The sequence below is a fragment of the Chlorocebus sabaeus genome, chromosome 9 (assembly GCF_047675955.1).
Source record: "Chlorocebus sabaeus isolate Y175 chromosome 9, mChlSab1.0.hap1, whole genome shotgun sequence".
In the NCBI taxonomy this organism is placed as follows: domain Eukaryota; kingdom Metazoa; phylum Chordata; class Mammalia; order Primates; family Cercopithecidae; genus Chlorocebus; species Chlorocebus sabaeus.
Genome location: NC_132912.1, coordinates 6,707,002 through 6,727,927, shown reverse-complemented (window position 1 = coordinate 6,727,927; position 20,926 = coordinate 6,707,002). Strand labels below are relative to the sequence as shown.

General features: G+C 44.7%; 1 protein-coding gene across 2 annotated transcripts in view; it reads left to right on the top strand.

Annotated features, from left to right (window-relative positions):
- The first annotated feature begins 1,020 nt into the window (after positions 1 to 1,020).
- PRKCQ (protein kinase C theta) overlaps positions 1,021 to 20,926 on the top strand; it is a 143,106-nt gene continuing 123,200 nt past the window's right edge. Inside the window, exon 1 of one of the 2 annotated variants that reach the window (XM_008002207.3) lies at positions 1,021 to 1,167. The gene's annotated coding sequence lies outside the window, so the exon portion shown is untranslated. Of the gene's footprint in view, positions 1,168 to 1,318; positions 1,441 to 20,926 lie in introns of those variants that run through there. The other variant, XM_008002206.3, reaches the window with a different exon arrangement.

Genomic DNA, 20,926 nt, shown 5'->3' with positions numbered 1-20,926 from the left:
GGAGGTCCTTTTTAGCTGACATTCTATACTCCCATGATCAGAAGGCTGCTAATTCAACTTTGGGCTTTTGCTACACCTTTTTTTTGTTGTTGTTTTTTTGTTTTGTTTTGTTTTTTGTTTTTGGATGCAGAGTTTTGCTGTCCCTCAGACTGGGGTGCAGTGGTGCAATCTTGGCTCACTGCAACCTCCTCCTCCCAGGTTCAAATGATTCTCCAGCTTCAGCCTTCTGAGTAGCTGGGATTACAGGCAGGTGACACAACACCCAGTTGATTCTTGTATTTTTAGGAGAGAGAGGATTTTGCCGTGTTGGCCAGGCTGGTCTCAAACTCCTGGCCTCAAGCGATCCACCTGCCTCATCCTCCCAAAGTGCTGACATTACAGGTGTGAGTCACCGCACCTGGCCGGTTTTGTTTTAATCGTTTTTAATGTCTCTCTCAAAACAAGAAAAGAAAAAAGAACAAAAAATTACTGTTTTACTTCTCAGATTCATCTGATCTTCGTACACTACAGCAAGAAAAGACTTAATCAAGTACATTTTAATAATTTGATGTCATCATTGCAAGGAAACCATTCAGTAAGTGTATTAGTAACCAGACATACAATTTTCTAGCCTGAATGAGAAATTAGTTACATGGAGTACAGAAAGGAAACCACCCCAGTTATCCTCATTGTGACCATCATTAGTATTACCCACAAGGCATAAAAAGTCCTAAAATGACAAGCACGGTGGCAACATCACCTTTGCAGCTTCAAGCAGAGTGAAGTTGACAACAGTTCCACCTTGGCAATTGTGTATAAAACGACAATGTGCAGATACAGAAAATCAGAGTCCCAGGTCAGAAGCCACCTAGAAACGATGATCCCAGGACAGAAGTGTGCCCAAATTTCCCAGGGTAGGTCATTTTAAAAGGAGCAATGTTTACAAGACCTTTCTAGCGTAAAAAACAGAGAAAACAGACACAGCTCTTTCCACTCAATCTGCTGGAGCGCCGTTTCGTTTTCAGTTTGGCGAGAGGGAGGCATGTGGTCTCTCGCCCCTTTTCCTGACGCTGAGAATGTGGCCGGAGCCTGGGCGCTCCTGCTCGGCCTCGCCGCCCTCCCGGGGCTGTCCTGGGCCCTCCGGCCGCCGCCTCCCGCTCCAGTTCGCAGCTGGGCAACAAGTGGCTGGTAAGGAGGTGGGGAGCGGGAGGTGGGGAGCAGGAGCTGGGGCGCGCGACCGGGGGCGCACGGCGGGGGACCGAGCGCGCGTCCCTGGCCAGGGGTGCCGGGTCCCAGGAGGCTGGGCTGGCGGAGAGGCTGGCGAGCGCCCCCTGGCCGGCAACGCCTTCGGGGCGCACCCGCAGTGCGCCGGGCCCGCCAGCCCCGCCAGCCCCGCCAGCCCCGCCAGTCCCCGCGCAGTCCCCGCGCCACCGGGCACCAGCGGCGCCGCGCACGCTCCAGGTAGGGCCCCGGGCCCCGCGCCCCGCGCCGCCGCTAGGAGGGAGCAGGCTGGAGGGGCCGAGACCCGTGGCGGGAAGGGCCACCCGGGGCCCCTCGGAGAGCCTCCGGGAAGGGGTGAGGGCTACCGGGGGAGCAGGCGGAGTAGGAAATGGAACCAAGAGGGAGCAGGAGCGCACCGGGGGGCATTTCCCCGCTGGGTTTCTGGGGCGCGGGTTGCATGGGATGCGGGAGGCTGGCGACCTTAGCCGGGTGGGGGCCGCCGGCCTGGGGGCGCTTCCTCCTTTCCTCTCTCTTTTCCTTCTCACCTGAACGAAAGGGGGCCTGCGGGGAGGGAGGAAGGTGGAAAGTTTTTATATTCTTGGTAAAAAACGCGTGAGGAAAGGTGTTTTTTGGAGATGGTATCCTGTCCACAGGGGAGCATACCCCGTTTTCTGGGAATGTATTGGAACACGGACGCGGGTGCCATTGCTCAGGCTTCTAAACAAGCCAAGTTTCTTGTCAAGGGCCTGGGGGAGGGGAAGGCAGGTCTTTGAAAGATACCAAAAAAAAAAAAAAAAAAAAAAAAAGGTCTGGGTGCTCATTCCTGTAGCCTCAAGTGAGGTTATTCTCCATCTTTGAGGGCCAGGTTAACCAAGCAAAATTTGTGCAATAAAGTATCTTGTGGTATTGGATTTTCGAGAGCCGCCGTTATCAATGGGAGAGTGACTGTGGAATGCTACAGGCGTGGGCGCTCCCCAGTGGGCATGAAGAGAGGTCCACGGGCTGGCTGGATTGGTAGACTCCGGTCATTCCTGCCTGGAGAGCGCCACAGAACGGCCTCGTCCCCTGGGCTGTCCTGCCCGTCTGCGGGCTGGACGTGGTGCTAATAAAAGATGATTCAGGAGTGGCACAGGCTGAAGGGGACTAGGCTGGAGAAGGTGGAGCGAAGAGAGAGCACTCCGTGCCCTTTCCCTGCCCGTGGGGAAGTGAACCATCTGTTCCTGGTGTCCAAGTCCTTGACGTTCCAGTTGCTCTTTCAGAACACACCTCAAGCCTGTTGAATTCTTTTGAGAACCACCTACAAGATCTGAGGAGTCCACCCATGCTTTCTGTCAACTCCGGCCTCTTTGTCCTTTTCTTTTGCCAAAGAAAATTCTAAACCATTGGGATTCGGGAGGCTCCGTGAGAGATGCAGGAAGCCTGGAGGGTCCACTCCATTGTTCTTTTCCCTTAGTTTGCTCCCTAGAAGCCACGGTCCCCACTGGGCCCTTCCTGCCCGAGGCTGTGTGACAGACAAGCCCTATTCTTAAGGTCCTGGGTCCCCTACCCCACCCCACACCCCGACCTTGTGAATCATCATCTTCATTTTTTCCCCTAACTTATCTTCGGTAACGCTTGTAAAATGGCAGGCTTACTGCGGATGCTTAATCTCTTTTAAAAGTGCTGTGTCTAGTGGGAAGAAGGGTGACATTTACCAATATGGTTGCAAATTACTTTTGAAGTTTATGCACAGCTGTTTAAAATCCCTCTGAGATCAGTGCCATTGTTTGATGCAGGTGCCTACCACAGAAGGCTCTTATTAGTCCCTTCCTTCTGCTGACTGAACATACATATATTTAAAGACGTGGCGTAGGGAGAGCTTCTAAAACCTGCAAAGCCTCAGCTGCACAGCTCCTGCAAGTTAGCGATCCACTCTCAGTTTTTTTTGTTGTTTCTGCCTTCTTGTCTCTCATGAACTTTTGTTTCTGATTTCAAGAGTAACCTGCTGGGCACCGTCAGCCTCTGTTTCAGTGGCCTGCGATTTTCTTCTATACTTTAAAAATGTCAGTATCCAGGCAAGACTCTTTTCACCCACCATCCGCGTTGTCATGTTCACTTCCGCTGTTGTCTTGTGCTGTGGTGCCTCAGGGTGGCAACTGTTACTTGAGCAAACTTCTACCTCTGTTCTCCTGCAGAAATGTCCTCTGCGTCTGCGCTTACCATACACGGTGCAACTCCTGGAACTTTGATTTGTTTTGCTGTCTCACTTCTCCTTCAGGCATTAAGGGGATGGTGTTCGATTATTCACACCTCAGCCCTTTCTATAATCTCAAAGATCCCTTTCAACAATAATACTGTCTGTCTCTTGCTAACACCAAGCATCAGAGGCCCCGCTTACATAGCTGGCTTGTCATTGGTCATTTCTATAAAGTATTCTCATTCTAACACATGCTGTCTCTTCTGTGGAAAAGACTAAATTCTTCTCTGTAATGAATTAGATGTTTTGACCAAAATTCTATGTGGACTGGGTCCAGAATTTTCTTTCAAGAGTATGAGCTTGTGGTACAAGTATGTAACTTCAGGGATTCAGAAGCAGACCCACGCAGACAAATCTCCTTAGAACGTGTGATGTAATAACGGTATATTTGCCTGTCTTGAAATTAGGAATTAGAGTTAGTGCTTCCTGTTTTTAATGCATTTGATGTCTTAGAGGGGCTGATTATGTTGTTGCACCTAAAAATGTTGCTAATGTGATGGTTCGTTAGCAAGGTTATATTTGATTTCAGGTGATTTCCTTTTTATGGAGTTCAGTCTTTCATTTTTATTTAATAATTTGCCTCAAATCATTTAAAATGATATATGGTTATACAATGAAAAATCTCAGCAATATAGATGTGATTCCGCCTGTGTGTGTGTATATATGTGTGTATGTGTGTGTGTACTCTGTAATTTAAAATAGGGAAATAAGTATTGTGACGGCATGCATAGCATTAAACTCATGCTTGCTGTTTCTCTTATTTTAACACTTTAAGCAGCTCATTTCTAAGTAGCTATGTGTTCAGTTTAGCTTTTTCACACCTATTCCAGTTGTTAAGGAAGAAATCATGAGAAGCTATAGAAAAACGTGATGTTAAACCAGAGAGATGGATGAAAAGGTGTTTCCTTACAATGGTGAAAATATCTTTCATTATTTTAACATGCCAAGCATTTATACATGTCAAATTCTGATTGCTCTGTCACCTAAACACATTCTTGGGGACAAAATGAGCATCAGAGTTTTAGAAATTAGGAAAGCTCACTCAAGCCCAGAATCCTAGATTTTTGCTCCTGGATTAAATTAGCAAATATTTGGCAGGACATCTTTCTGCAGGTTGCTGTAGGTTGATGTTAGCTTTTGAATTAAGCTAATAGTATTAATTATAATAATAATCAGCATTAACAAAACCAATGATATATGGTTTTGAGTCATTATTATTTAGAATTTATGTGCCATAGATTATACTCAGAATTTTATTTATATGTAAGAGGCATTACTACCTCATTTAACCTCCAAAAGCCTTCATATAAATTAGATATTATTATTATTCTAATTTTTCAGATGAGGAAACTGAGGCTCAAGGGGTAGAGCCCCTTGTCCAGGCCTTATAACCGGTAAGGGGTAGAGTCAGGTTAGCTGGACCATCCAGATTAGTCTAACCATCAAGCATTTGCTTTAAACCACAGTCCCAGGTGACCTACCAATTAACTTTTTTATTGTGTTAAAATACACATAACTTAACATTTAACTTCATAACTATTTTCTAGTGTACAGTTCAGGGACATTACGTATATTCACATTGTTGTGTGACCATTGCCATCATCCATCCACAGAATTCTTCTCATCTCCTAAAACTGAAACTCTGTCCCCATGGAACACTAGTTCCTCATCCCTGTCTCCCCTCAGGCCCTGGAAGCCACCCTTCTACTTCCTGTCTCTAAGATTTTGACTGTTCTAGGGACCTCACATAAGCAGAATACCGTATCCATCCTTTTGTAACTGTCTTATTTCACTTAGCCTCAAGCTGTATCCATGTGACAGCATTGGACAGGACTTCCTTCCTTTTTAAGTCTGAATAGTATTCCATTTATGGATATACCACATTTTGCTTATCCTTGCATCTGTTGATGGTTGCTTCTAACTTTTGACTATTGTGAATAATGCTGCCATGAAGAGGAACATGCAAATATCTGTTTGAGATCCTGCGTTCAATTCTTTGGTCTGTATATACCCAGAAGTAGAATTGTGGAGTCATAGGGTAATTCTATGTTTAATTTTTTGAGGAACTGTCTTACTGTTTTCCACAGTGACTGGACCATTTTACCTTCCCACCAATGGTAGAAAGGGTCCCAAATATTCCACATTCTCAGCAATGCTGTCTTTTTTTGGTTATTTTGAGATGGAGTCTCACTCTGTCGCCAGGCTGGAGTGCAGTGGCACGATCTCAGCTCACTGGTTCCGCCTCCCAGGTTTAAGCAATTCTCCCAGGTTCAAGCAATTCTCCTGCCTCGGCCTCCTAAGTAGCTGGGACTACAGGTGCACGCCACCACACCCAGCTAATTTTTGTATTTTTAGTAGAGATGGGGTTTCACCATGTTGGCCAGGATGGTCTCGATCTCTTGACCTCATGATCCACCCACCTTGGCCTCCCAAAGTGCTGGGATTACAGGCATGAGCCACTGCACCTGGCCTTTTTAAAAAATCTTTTTTTATAGTAGCCTTTCTAATAGGTGTAAGGTACTGATGAGTTAACTTTTTACCCAATCATCGAACGTCCAATGGCAGGGATCTCTGGGCAGATGCTACTCCTGAGTTCATTGTTTATTTCCTATCACAGCTTGAGCATATGCACGTTTTTCTAGTGAAGAATTAATGGAGGAAATACAACTTACACAGCACCTAAGGGACTAGGGAAACCATGGAAAGGACAGTCCCTAAAACATAAACAAAATGTCTCTGTAGGTATGGTTATCTCCACCTCCGTGAGGAACCTTATGATTCAGAAATGAATAGTTGTTGAGAATAAAGCGAACATGGCATCAGTGTTAATAATCCTGAATGTGTGGGACAGATACTTTTTAGAAGGTTAGTTACAGATACAATTATCTTTTGTATGTTATCAGAGCAGGACAAGTTCCCAGGACAATGGAGAGAATGGAAAGGGAAACTGCTATTGATGAATTCACCAGGCCTTTGTTGCAAGCCTCAGATCACACACCGTGCTACAAAACCCGCAGGGAGATGTGGTCAGGCAAATAGGAAATTATAATGAATTGTGATGAATTCATGAGATATTTGTACTATTATATATCCGTTTATAATGTCATGCAACTCTACTTTATATTTATTAGTTTCCTTTCTGTCTCTTTTTTCCTCTAGCATGAAATTTCATGAGGGCTGGCATTTTGTACCTAGATGTGTCCCCAGCCACTCTAACAGGGCCTGGCACATACCGAGTTCTGAATAAATATGTGCAGAAAGATGGTGTAAGTGTTTCACTAGGGGACACACACGGTGTTATGCGTGCAGCTAGATTTGGGGTGTCCCAGAGCTCTCAGTGATGGCTCAGCTGAGACCTGAAGGGGAAGTGGCAGTGAGCCAGACAGGGGGTTCTGGGAGGTAGGAACAGTGTTTGTAGAATGGCCCTGTAGCATTTGAGCCTGGAATCCCAGTGCAGTCGAGTCTAAGCCTTGCAGGTGAGTGGAAATGAGCAGGGTAAGCATCGCAGCTTCCATTTAAACCTCTTCTCCTCGTCCTAATTTGCCATATGACCTTAACCAGTGAACTTCTTGGAGTGAAGAAAATTGTGATCTCTGATAGCAGTGATGCTGTGAGAAAGGAGCATGTGCTGGTGTGTGGGCTATTGAGGGGTAGAGCTGGAGGGGTCAGCTGTGCCAGATCACACAGGGCCTGTAAGCAGGTGAACCATATGCATTATCCTCCAGGTGGGGACTGTTCATAGAGTGAAAGAGCATGTTATTAATCACTAAGCTTGGGTAACAGGTACAAACCCAGATTGTCCTGGGCAAACTGCCCTGTAGAGTTGCCCTACCTTTAAGTCATATGAAGGCGTTCGATCCTTTTCTAAGAACAGGAGGAACCCTTTAAAAGGTTTCTCTACCAATGGATACAAGTGCCGTTCAGGTTCTCTCCAGCATTTCAGAGAGTTTTACCTGCCCATGAACTCACAGCACTCAGCTTGCACTGGAAGCTCACCTATACCTTGACAACTGTCTCCTCACTGGGTACTTAATTCATGAACAACTAGGAGGGAAAGAGGACAAGACAGTCAGAGGTCTGCTCTTTGACTCTTTGCTTTTTTTTCATGGGGTATCGCTCTGTCGCCCAGGCTGGAGTGCAGTGACACAATCTGAGCTCATGGCAGCCTCCACCTCTGAGGCTCAAGGGATCCTCTGGCCTCAGCCTCCTGAGTAGCTGGGACCACAGTTGCATGCCTCCATGCCCTGGTAAATTTGGGCACTTTGTAGAGATGGTGTTTTGTCATGTTGTCCAGGCTATTCTCTAACTCCTGGGCTCAAGTGATCTGCCCGCCTTGGCCTCCCAGAGTGCTGAGATTAAAGACACGAGCCACCACACCTGGCCTAGCTCTTTTCGCCTTTAACTGGAGTGTTAGCTGATGCCAAGAACATGCCTTTTGGGTTTTTCTTTTTTTAACCTTGTAACACCTAAAGGACTGGGTGCTAAGTGTTAAAAGAAAAAAAATCTCAATCTGGTGATTTAAATATCTGCACAAGCAGAATCATTGTCATCCTGAAACTTTTTCCCCTGTGGGCGAGAATTCCTTAAGAGTGTACAATCTATTGGAAAAATCGAAAAGTAAACAAACTATGGCAATATATTCTAACATTGACTGGTCACTATGGGCCATTTGCTGTGCTAAGCACTTTATGTAGATGATTTCCTGGGTGCTTCGAGAGCATGTAGAAGGGAACCAAGTCCTGATTCAGAGGTTCAGGAAAGGCTTCCAGAGGACAAGGTATCACAGGTGGGGATGGAAGATGTATGGGAATTAGCCAAAAGGACAGGGGTTCAGAAGTGAGCCAAGTCTGTCCTCAAAGTAAGCAGAAATGTTCTTCTTGTCATTTTGAGAGAAGTTCATCACAGCTGTGTTCAGCATTTTTAAGGCATAAGCTTCAACATTTTCCATTCTGTTTTCACTGATATGTTTTAGGTATACAAAAGCAGGCCTTCTACATAGTTTTTCAAACTCCAAGACACAGTCCACTAGTGGGCAATGACATTAATTTTGGGAGTGATAACAAGCATGAAATAGAACAAAACAGAAAATACTAGGATGTATTTCATGTAGGAAGGGTAAATATTTCATGAAACTTTGTATCATTTGGTTTGGGACACATTCAATCTGTTTCTTAGCTAAAAGAAGACATTCATGCAGCCAAAAAACATGGAAAAAAAACCCTCAACATCACTGATCATTAGAGAAATGCAAATCAAAACCACAATCAGATACCATCTCATGCAAGTCAGAATGGCGATTATTAAAAAATCAAGAAACAACAGGTGCTGGCGAAGTTGCAGAGAAATAGGAACGCTTTTACACTGTTGGTGGGAATGTAAATTAGTCCAACCATTGTGGAAGATGGTGTGGCAATTCCTCAAAGATCTAGAACCAGAAATACCATTTGACCCAGCAATCCCATTACTGGGCATATACCCAAAGGAATAGAAACCATTCTATTATAAAGATATGTGCACACGTATGTTCATTATAGCACTCTTCACAATAGCAAAGACATGGCATCAACCCAAATGCCCACCAACGATAGTCTGGATAAAGAAAATGTGGTACATACACGCTGTAGAATACTATACAGCCATTAAAAGGAATGAGATCCTGTCCTTTACAGGGACATGGATAGAGCTGGAAGCCGTTATCCTCAGCAAACTAACACAGGAACAGACAACCGGACACCTTGTGTTCTCACTTATAAGTGGGAGCTGAATAATGAGAACACACAGACACAGGGAGGGGAACAACGCACACTGGGGCCTGTCGGGAGGTGGGATTGGAGGGAGGGAGAGCATTAGGAAAAATAATACCTAGGTGATGGGTTGATAGGTGCAGCAAACCACCATGGCACATGTTTACCTATGTAACAAAACTGCACGTCCTGCACACGTACCCCAGAACTTATAATAAAAATTAAAATTAAAAAAGTAAAGTACATACCTATGGCATTTAGTTTTCTATACCATTCCTTTAAGTTATAGAATCGGATGAGCTTAGGGGCTGGAAGGAAGAGGGAGCGATGGGAAGGCAGTCGTTAGTCATGCCCTGTGCCTGGAACCCGGGAATCAGTCATTCAGAAAGCCCCATATGTTGGGTGGATCTCACAGCTTACAGAGAAGCCAGCTGAGGTGTGCAGGTTAAGAAACTTGATCAAGGGTCACACATCAGATTACTAGCGCTGACCCCTAATCTCTTGGCGTCGGATGTGGCATTCTTTCCATGCCTCCAGGGACTGTATTCCCAAAGTTTGTTAGTTAAGTGGCTGTTTAGGGAAGGACAGCCCGTGGTTTCTGTTTGTTTGTTTGTTTGTCTCTCTTCTCCTTTGCAAGCTCCTCTTCTTTATCAACCTGGATGACTGATGTTCCTCAATTTTCCCACCCTGTGAACATCCTCATCCCTCATCGCCCTCCGTACCTATCTCCTCGCTGGCCCTGACGCCGCCATGACTGCCCTTGCCGTTCTTCCCCAGCTAGTTCCTGGGCACATCTAATGCCTCATGCTGCAAAACTGGATGCACCACCTTCCCTTTCCTCTTTCAACATGTTTTCCCCTCCTGCTCTTTTCTGCAACTGGCATAGACATCACCTGCTGCACCACCTGAAATCTGTGTGTCATTCCTTGACTCTATCTCCCCTATTTCCATAACTTGCCCCAAAGCGATTTTATTCGCTCACCCTGATCCCTCGGTGTTCCGTCCAGCCTGTCACACTCCCGCCACCTCTGCTCTGATTACAGCCACCACCGTTTCTCTTCTGGGTTGATGTGGAACCTCTTCCCTAGCCGTGGTTACCGTGTGCTGCCTTCTGGAACCCGGCGTGCCGCTCCCTGCTCTGAGTTCTCCAAAGGCTACCCAGTGCTCCCGGGATGAAGCCCAGGCTCCCTGATGTGGATGTGAAAGTTCTGCTCCTTTCCTCTCCAGCCCTCACATCGGGTTCCTCCAAGTCTGAACCTCTTTAAGCTCCTCGGAGGTCCCTGCGTCCCCTCGTCTCACGGGCGTCTGCTCAATCTCTGAGCTACTTCCTGTACCTCATCAGCTGCCAAGATATCTCTTGTCCTCTGGAAAGCTCTTCCTGGTCCTCCACGTCAGCACTTGGCTTTCTTCCACACTGTACACTCCCTGAGGACAGGATCCACACTCTCTCTTACTCTTTTTGTTGCACTTCTAGCATTCAGCATTGTATCTGACACATAGTAGGTGCTCAGTAAATATTAGTGGAATAAATAAAGGAGTCATACCTTTTAGAATCTGTAATGCCCAAGGGACGGTGTGCTGAGTGCTAGAGGAAAAGCATCCCAATCTAGTGACTTAAATGTCTGCACAACAGAATTACTATTGTCTTGGAAGGTTTTGCGTGTGGGCCTCTGGAGTTACCTAGATAAATTCTACCAGAAATCAGAGCTGAAGCGGGTGGGAAATGTTTAGAATTCCAGGAGGCGACTTGCTGCAAGAAAAAGACTCATTCTCCCCTTGTATGTGGTGTGACTTTTTTTCCCCCTTACCATCCTCTTGGCATCCTGCTTTATGGACCATTGTAATATTGTAATGTCAATAATTAAAAAAAGATTAAGCTAAGAGTGATCAGAAAATAAAAGATAATATTAAAATATTCAAAAATATTCTATAAGCAAAAGAATGAGGCAACAGGTAAACATAAAATGTAGACATACCAAAAATTCATAAGTGATTTTAATAAAGAAAAAATAGTAAAGGATAAAAGAGATAAAATTTTGTTTAAATTAAATGAAAAAATATTTTAAGGATTCTTCAGAACAAAATCATAATTTTTTTTGTTAGTTTTTGGGGGATTTTTTATTTTGTTTTGGTTTCGTTTTGTTTTGTTTTTTCTTTTTTGGAGACAGCGTCTCACTGTGTCACCCAGGCTGGAATGCAGTGCCGTGATCACAGCTCACTGCAACCTCTGCCTCCCGGGTTCAAGCGATTCTCCTGCCTCACCTGAGTAGCTGAGAGTACAGGCTCACACCATCATGCCTGGCTAACTTTTGTATTTTTAGTAGAGACATGTTTTCATCATGTTGGCCAGGCTGGTCTCCAACTCCTGACCTCAAATGATCCTCCCACCCGCCGTGCCACCACCAAAGTGCTGGGATTACAGGCATGAGCCACCACGCACGGCCTATAATCACTTTTAAATGTACTAAAATAGATATGAGTAAGAAAGGTAAAAGACTCAATTCAAGAATTAGGATGATAGAAGTATGCCCAAAACAAAGTAAGTGAAAGCGTTCACTAAAAAAGAATGTTTATCTTAAAAGGAAAGAGTAGTAAACTATTTAGGGGACTCACTTAAAAGTAGAATAAACCAACATTATGAAACCAAAGAAAAGCATAATCTTTTAAAGAAGATTAGAAATAAATCCCAGCAACAATAAAATAAAATGGGCACTCACATCTGTGGGTTTCTACAACAGCTAAACCCTGGCTAAAACCGTGTTAAAGCCAGTGCTGAGGTTTCCAGCTTATACCCCACAAGGCTTTGGTGACCTCAGGGATGTCACAGAGGGAAAACACTGGGACTCCACTGAGACATTTCCCTCCTGGGGAATGTAAGCACAGGGTCAGGTAAGGGCAGAGAAGAGAGCTATGCTCAACTTTGTCTGCAGAATTCGGATGACACATCTTCCTATGCAAGACTTGGTACCTTGTGCATTCTGGCCCTGAATTGCATCTCTATCCATTGTGTTCTGCTATCCTTTTAGAAATGAGAAGGGAATGGGCTCTTTAGGGCCAAGCGTATCCCTGTCTTTGTTCATGGAGGTCTCTTCTCAAACAGAGTCCCTATGTCCTGTTCATGAAACACTATTTGCCCCTACTATATAATTGGCTTTTTTTTTTTTTTTTTTTTTTTTTTTTTTTTTGAGACGGAGTCTCACTCTGTTGCCCAGGCTGGAGTGCAGTGGCCGGATCTCAGCTCACTGCAAGCTCCGCCTCCCGGGTTTACGCCATTCTCCTGCCTCAGCCTCCCGAGTAGTTGGGACTACAGGCTCCCGCCACCTCACCCAGCTAGTTTTTTGTATTTTTTAGTAGAGACAGGGTTTCACCGTGTTAGCCAGGATGGTCTCGATCTCCTGACCTCGTGATCTGCCCGTCTCAGCCTCCCAAAGTGCTGGGATTACAGTAATTGGCATGTTTTTAACTGTCCTATTATATTAGACCTTTTCCAAGTCACCTGTGATGTATGGACTTTCTCTCTGCTTCCTGTGTCTCTGGGGACTTGAGGCTTCTATCCTTCTTATTACTGGAGCTCCCTAATGATATTTTAATTCAATTATTGTCTCCTGAGTAAGCCTGAGAGCATGTACCGAGTCTTCTCTTTCTCTCTTTAACTCTCAGCACAGAACTCAGACGGAATCTTGGATTGAGGAGGTTCATGAGGCCTCCTATAGCCAGGGAATATATTTAATTTCCCTCCAGTCACCAGTATGAAGGTTTCCAAACATTAATACCATATTTTAGGCCCTAATCATTAACATTGAGAGCCCTAAGCACTCCAATTTGGGTCTAGATCTAAAGGTGAGTTTTAGGGGATCTGACTGAGAAGTGTTCCGGGCCAGCTCCATAGAAACCCTTGGGCACACTGACGTCTTCCTGGCCAGTGTCATCTGCTTGGTCATCAGCTGTATTCCTCCCCTCCTGAGCTCTCTCTGTCTCTCTGCTCTTCAGTTCCCTTGCAGTAATCGAGGACAGGTGGTGGCTGGCACACAAGGATGTTGGGAACCCATTGGGTTGTCCCTTGTAGGAGAAGAGACTGGAGAGAGGCCACTGAATCTCGTTACATCATTCACCCTACCTAGTCCCGCTCTGCCAGGGTCACGCTCACCTTCCAGACCTACCCAAGAGTGAAGTCGGACTGAAAAGTCCCAGAAGTGGGAATTGTGATGCAAGGTTGAATGAATTAGGGGGAGGTCTGGGATTCCTCCTGATTCGAATACTTTGTAGCTATTTTGGGGAGGTCCTTTTGGCATCTACCCATTCCAGCCAGAACAGGATTTCACCTGGACAGCTGGGGTGGGAAAGAAGTGGATGCATTTCAAGCTCCTAGGGCTGTAGTTGATGTGTCCTGTCATAACCACTGCAGAACATCCAGTGTAGGTCAGAGGATGAAACCACTGGCGGCACGTATAACTCTACACCAATAAACTGAAGTGCAGTCACACAAACATGGGAGTCATTCAGCTACAATTAGCTTTGCTATGGACAGGAGGAATTAAAATGTAATGCCATAGCAACAGCAAAACATGATTCGTTCTACCCTGTTAGTGGGGATGGTAACACAAGGAACGTTATGATAACCAAGTTTCTCTAAAAAGGTCAAATGGATTTCCTCAGTGGGCTATGTTTCTGGAATGTAAGATAATGGTGAATAATAGAGGAAATCTCTCCTCTAAAAATGGGAACTCTTTAATTCATCTGCACTAGTCATTCAATAAACATAAATTGGCATACATTTTACTGGGGACATATTTAGAGGGGTAATATGAACAGTAGACATAAATAACTCTCGTATAGGAAGAACATGAATTACTCTACTTTGTAAATATTAGTTTGGTGCAAAAGTAATTGTGGTTTTTCAATTACTTTTGATGGACGTAATTCAGTGGGAAGTAACTTGCATAATTCTGAGTTCTGAAGCAGAGGCAGCTGAAGTATTTGCCATTGTAATGAAAAGAAGGACTTTCCTCCTGGGATTCTTTCCTAGTTCCTGGACAAGGAGTTTTGTTAATATTTATAGTACACTTGAGATCTGCAACTAAAGGTGCTTTAGGAGAACAAAGTATTGCAACAAGAGGGAAGGGATTTTTGTTTCTTTTTAAAATAAAATAAATGCAATTTCTTTCGTCAAAAAAGGCTAACATTGCTAAGTATACATTAGCACTTCCTTTTAGAAATTAATAAAGTAAAACTCAACCATTAGCAATTTCCCATAGCTGGAGCTGGCAGAAGGAAATGTTAACACATCACATCATGTTTGAATTCTATTATTTTTATAGAGAAGAAAACCAGCAAGCAAACCCCTTCTCTTGAGAGAAACAGCTTAAAGTATTCAGGACAGAGAGCATATGTGTCTACTGAAATAAAATAAAATCAGTTTTCTCTAGGAAAATGTTATAGATATTTTCTCATGGAAAAATAGACTAAACCTCTGGGTCTAAATATGTAAACATAAAGAGAGATCACACTACTTATTCAAGTACTGTGCTATCTCAAGACACCCAGCCATGCTGCTGAGAAGGCACATTATAAAGAAGCATCAAACATTCTGCAGTTTCAAAAAGTGAAACGTACATTTGCTTGAAATGTGCATCTAAACACTACCCATAGGAAAATTCAAACGAAATTCCAGGGAATTTTAATCCACACGCCACATTTTCTTAGTCTTTTGCAAGATAGAATCAGAGGATTACATTTTCTGAAAACTCCTTTTTCAAAAGCTTAAGCCCTAATCAGTTAAGTGTGACAAAGACTTGAAATGGGATTTGGTAGTAAGTAATTAAGGATGAAGTGCAAGTCGGTATATATTGACAGTGGACCCATGTTATTGTCCTGAAATTGTCAGCGGGGAGTTTATTCTTTATTTGACATGTGTTTATTTGACCCAGAGCATTGCTTTGAAGATATCAATTGCTATGGAACAAACTGCTCCCAAACTTAGTGGCTTAAAAAGCAGCACCATTGTATTTGCTCTTGATTCTGTGGGTTAGGGATTTGGGTCAGCTCTGGCTTGGCGGTTTTGGTCTTCACGGCATCCCTAGGGTCCTCTCATAAGGTTGCAGTCAGATCTGAGATGGGGTCATTCCCTTATATGGCCCCTGGGTAGATGCAGCTAGGAGGTTGAGATCCCCCCACCTGTTATTTCTCCATATGGGGTCCGAAACTGGGAAGTTCCTGCTGACTTGGTCTTTGGGTGAAAAACCGGTCACAGGCCAGGCAAGATCAAGGAGGGGCAGCAGAGAGCACTCCTGGGCGAGCAGCACAGTGGCCTCACAGAAGGACAGGTGGGAGGGGAAGGGATAGGCTGCAGCAGCTGCCTTTGAAAATACCATCGAGCAATAGTATTGCAGCCATTTATACCATAATATTTCCTACAGAGGACCTCGCTTATTTTCCGAGACTGAGCCTCTAGTCTTGCTCTTCACACCGCTGATAGAGGATCTTGCTGCAACAAAAATGATTGCTCACTCCACTGCAAAGCTCTTTGGTTACTCCACATCACCTGCAAAATAGTATCCCGGACCTTCGCAGGGCCCGTGAGTTCTTCCCGGCCTGTCCCCTGCCTGTTAGACTCAGGCCTCCCTTGAGTCCTTGAGCACCTCGTAGCTCCCCAGGAGCCCCTGGCATTTTACAGCTCTGCACCTGATCCCAGGCCCAGGGTGCACTTCTCACGCTCCAATCGTCACTTGGCTAACCCTTGAGACATCACCTCCTCTGCGAAGGCCCCCACAGGCTGGGTCAAGGTGTCTCTCCTCTGCATGCCCTGGCATCCTGTGCACATGGACAACTCAGCAGCTCTCACACGCCCTTCCTCCCTCCCCAACTGCACGGTGAGCTCCCGAGGGCAGGCTCTGCGTCTCTTTGTCTGTCTAGCCCCTAGCCCTCGCCTTGAGCAGAGAGTCCCACACATAGCAAGTACTCAGTAAATTTTGATGGAATGTCAGCTCAGTGTAGGCACATGACAGAGTGGAGGAGTGTTGGAGGGAAAAGACCAGAAAACCCCATACAGGAAGAAGGTGGTGTGATCCCATGGAGAGTTGAGCCCGGGGAGGCAGGAAGAGGAGGAGCAAAGCGGTGGGCTTAGGCTGCCGAGTGGAGGCTGAGAGCGCTCTAGGTAGATGAGAGACGTGAACAAGCATAAAAAGTAAAGCAGAAAATCTGATTCGATGTAAGATAAATCGAGGCATGTGTCATGATGAGGGGCTTATAGGGAAGAGGCAGTGACAAGCTAGGAGAGATGGCCCAACATCAGGATGGGCCACGGAGACCTGTCCCCCTGGGGACATCCCTGACCTGGACTCAGAAGGCAGGGCACCCAGAATCCCACCCGTGCACCTCCAGACATGCAGTAGATCTCCCTGTCACCGAGAAGAGGAGGAGAGACGCTGGGCAAAGTGAGGTTGCTGCTTCTGGGACTCTTGGAACTGTGGGACTCTCGCTCTGAAATCCCAGCTGTCCCTTCACTTTCGACTGAGTATCTTCAGTCTTGAGCCAAAGTGATTGCATGCCTTTAAAGTGAAACTGTGTGTACTGGGATCTAGTTGACAAGGGACAGGAGCTATTGTTTTATTGGGGGAGGGGAGGTGGCAGCTGAGAACCAACCAAGGAAGTCCACCTTGAAAGAACCCGTAGCCTTTTTTCAACAAAATAACTAAAAAGTAATCATTACAGAAAATATTTTAGTGCTAAATCTTGGAAGAAAACATGATGAGTGTTCTTTTGACTCTGAGTATGTAATAATTGCAACTAACATAGATTTTGAACTTTTTCTGTCTGCTAGTAACTGTTCTAATCACTTTGCATCCATTAACCCATTTAATCCTATTATGATCCTCATTTTTCAGACAAGAAAACTGAGGTTAAATAGCTCGTTTGAAGCCACAGAGCTACCATACAGCAGAGCTGGAATTTGAACTCAAGCAGTTTGATGCCATGGTCTGTGTTCTTAATACTCCACGTAGCAAAGCCTGATTTTGGGAATATACCTTATCTACTGACTTATGTTTAAAAATACTACCTGACATTGAAGTTAATTCTGAGAAGTAGGTTTTGAGACTTCCTTCTCTCTTTATAGCTCAATTACTGTTTGGGGCTATTTCCTTGTTTTGCTGTCCAATATGTTACTTATTTTAGTAATGGAGAGAACACTTACTCTGGTTGAGCATCATCATCAAGCCGGGAGCTCTGCTTAGACCTAGTCGGCTTTGCTGGGTTCTTCTCCAGGCATTCTCTGCTGGGCCCTGGAGTGTGGGTCCCTCTGCTCAAGCATTGAATACTCCTGGTGTTTAGAGAGATTTGGAAAAGGCTGAAAAACCACATGGAACTCCAGAAGTTGTTGTCTTTTCAGGGAAAACTTGTGAGGGAGACAGGAGATGGCTGCAGTGGTTTTCTTTGGGGTCCAGCACTGACCGGGGCATTTATGAGGCTCCCCTGCAGGAGAACCACACGGATGAGTTCATAGACAAGCCTGAGTGGGCTTCTCCTTTGTTCCTCCTTACCCGTGAGCGTCCACCTCAATCCCTCCCTCTTTCCTTTCCAGTATCTCCAGATGCCAGGTCCGTGGCTCAATGTATTTCCTTCCTACCAGCATTATTTCAAACTGACAATGTTGTAAATTTAAAACTGTATTTTAAGCAAACCTTAAAAGCTTATTTTAGAATCCTAATCTGCTTTTTCAGACTTTCATTCACCTCAATTCTCCAACTCCTTTTACTTCTTCCTTGAACTTTCCTCCCTTCTTCCTGCTTTCCTCAATTCTTTCATGCTATATTTAATAACATGCTAAACACATTAAAAACGGCAAGTTCTATCATATCAACATACATGCACATACCCACACACATATGTACTGACGACCATCACTTGCAAAGAGCTGTTAAGAAGAAAGTTTGTTTAATTAAAAACCAGCAAGAATGATGGCCAGATTAACATTCTTGAGTCATAACTTGGAGGTTTGAACTTCAACTTTATGGAGCTGTTCTGAGAATTTAAAAAAGTAATCTATTCTGTCATACTGTGAGATCTACATAAATTATTTTTCAGCATAGGCCTTTGTACTTTTTAATTGGCTTTTGAGTCGGTGTGTTTCTGTGTATGTGAATCAATTGTAGGTTCACGTCAAATTTCTGATTGTTTCGATGCGTATTGTTTAGTAATATTTGACAGGGTCCTGAAGCACACGATTCCAAAAAGTTCAAAAAAATACCCTTATTCAAGAAAACATTTCTTTTTTCCTTTTTTTTTTTTTTTGAGACAGGGTCTTACTCTGGTTGTCCATGCTGGAGTGCAGCACAATCTCAGCTCACTGCAGGCTGCACCTCCCAGGCTCAGGTGATCCTCCCACCTCAGCCTCCTGAGTAGCTAGGATTACAGGTGCACACCACCATGCCCAGCTAATTTTCTGTATTTTTAGTAGAGACACGGTTTTGCTTTGTTGCCCAGACTAGCCTCAAACCCTTGGACTCAAGCAATCTGCCTGTCATGGTCTCCCAGAGTGCTGGGATTACAGGTGTGAGCCACCACACCCAGCCTCAAGGAAGAATTTTTTAGTTAACAATTTGAAAGGAATAATTTCTTTTTTTTTTTTTTTGAGATTGGGTCTTGCTCTGTCACCCAGGCTGGAGTGCAGTGGTATGATCTCAGCTCACTGCAAGCTCTGCCTCCCGGGTTCATGCCATTCTCCTGCCTCAGTCTCCCGAGTAGCTGGGACTACAGGCACCCGCCATCACGCCCGCTAATTTTTTGTATTTTTAGTAGAGACGGGGCTTCACCATGTTAGCCAAGATGGTCTCGATCTCCTGACCTCATGATCCGCCCACCTCAGCCTCCCAAAGTGCTGGGATTACAGGTGTGAGCCACCGTGCCCAACCTCAAAAGAATAATTTTTAAAATTTCAAGAAACCTATACTTTGTCTTGACTTGGTTCCTAAAATAGAAAATAAAATGGATTACTTATATTTGACCAAATAGACACATTTTCAGAGGCTGAACAATTCATTGAGTATGTAAGCATTAGCCCTGAAAATGAATAACAAGGAAAATTAGGGTAGTCACCAGGTGCAGCATATCTGCCAAACACTATCTCGGGGCGGAGACAAAGTCTCCACACTTCTACGGGTTCATTTTGTCCTAATCGGTCCATGATGCACCACCTCTGAGCCAGTGTTTGCAGGTTTTTAGATTCAGTCATGGAGGGGAAGAAGAAGCTGTGAAAACCAAAAACAGCACAGAGGCATTTCTTTCTCCTTGGAGTAGGCTTCCCAACAAATCAAGGATGACTGCCTTTAGAATGCTGCTCCCCACCTAATCTCAAAATACTCCAGAAAGTTCTCCCTACACCTTATTCTATCCAGCACCTGAAATGCTGCCAGCTCGGATCTTAAGGGACACAGATCCTCTTAAAAATGCAAGCACTGCTGAGATTCCCTTCACCCATTAGTGTGGCTTAGGCAGTAACAAACAGAAAATGGATGTTTTCAAGGAGAAGGGGAAAGCTGGGTTTTATTCGGTCACTAAATGTTGATTGATCAAACACCTAACTTGTCACGCCTTTTTCTGGGTGTTTAAAACACAGCGGGAGAAGAGGGAAAAGGTACTGACCCTTGTCAAGCCTACACCTACTTTTTTTGGAGTAGAAAGACAATAAGTAAATAATACACAAATAAGGTAAAGTCAGGCACCTCAAATGCAATGACGTGACCACTACACATTCTGTGCATGTAACAAAATACTACATGTGCCCCATAAATATGCAAAGTTTGATGTATCAATAAAAACAAACAAACACACACAAAACTCAAAGAACAATAAAACAAAGACCATGAAGAAGTAAAGAGAATTTCTAGAATCTGGCCTGTTTTTAGATAATTAAATGTTTCCTTTTTTTATGGAGAGTGAAGAAAAATATCAGATATTGTACTTGCTGCCACAAAATCATGGTTAACAAAAAAAGATACAGGCCAGGCGCGGTGGCTCACACCTGTAATCTCAGCACTTTGGGAGGCCGAGGCAGGCAGATCACCTGAGGTTAGGAGATCGAGACCCTCCTGGCCAACTTGGCCAAATCCCGTCTCTACTAAAAATACAAAAATTAGCCAGGTGTGGTGGTGGATGCCTGTAGTCCCAGCTACTCAGGAGGCTGAGGCAGGAGAATCGCTTGAACCCAGGAGGTGGAAATTGCAGTGAGCTGAAACTGTACCACTGCACTCCAGCCTGGGTGGCAGAGCCAGACTCTGTCTCAAAAAAAAAGATACAAAGGAGTCACTAGATGATCTAAAAAAAGTCATGTCCCTCCTTCCCTGGCCCAAACAATGCACAGCTCTTACCTGCCCCAGTCCTCAAGGACTGGGACCAGGGCTCTTTTATTACCCAGAAGTTCCTTTGCCAGTTCTTTTCCCAGCATTTAGTTGGTGACTAATGAATATTTCTTCCTAGTGAGCCTAGTATAAGGTATCTGACTGTGATCATTTATAGTCATAATGAGGATATGTAACTTTTCTTTTTAAGCCTTAACTTTTTATTGCCTATTGCTGAAATGTTAGCAGATAGGCCAATGAGTAGAAAGAACCTCGAGAATTCCCTAATTAATTCCCACTCATACAGTCCAGGGCCAAGCTCTCACCTCCTGCCGTGCTGTGCACGTCACCGCTGGAGGGACATGCCTCGCTGCGCGTGACCATACACTTGGGACTCTCTAAATGAGAACCAG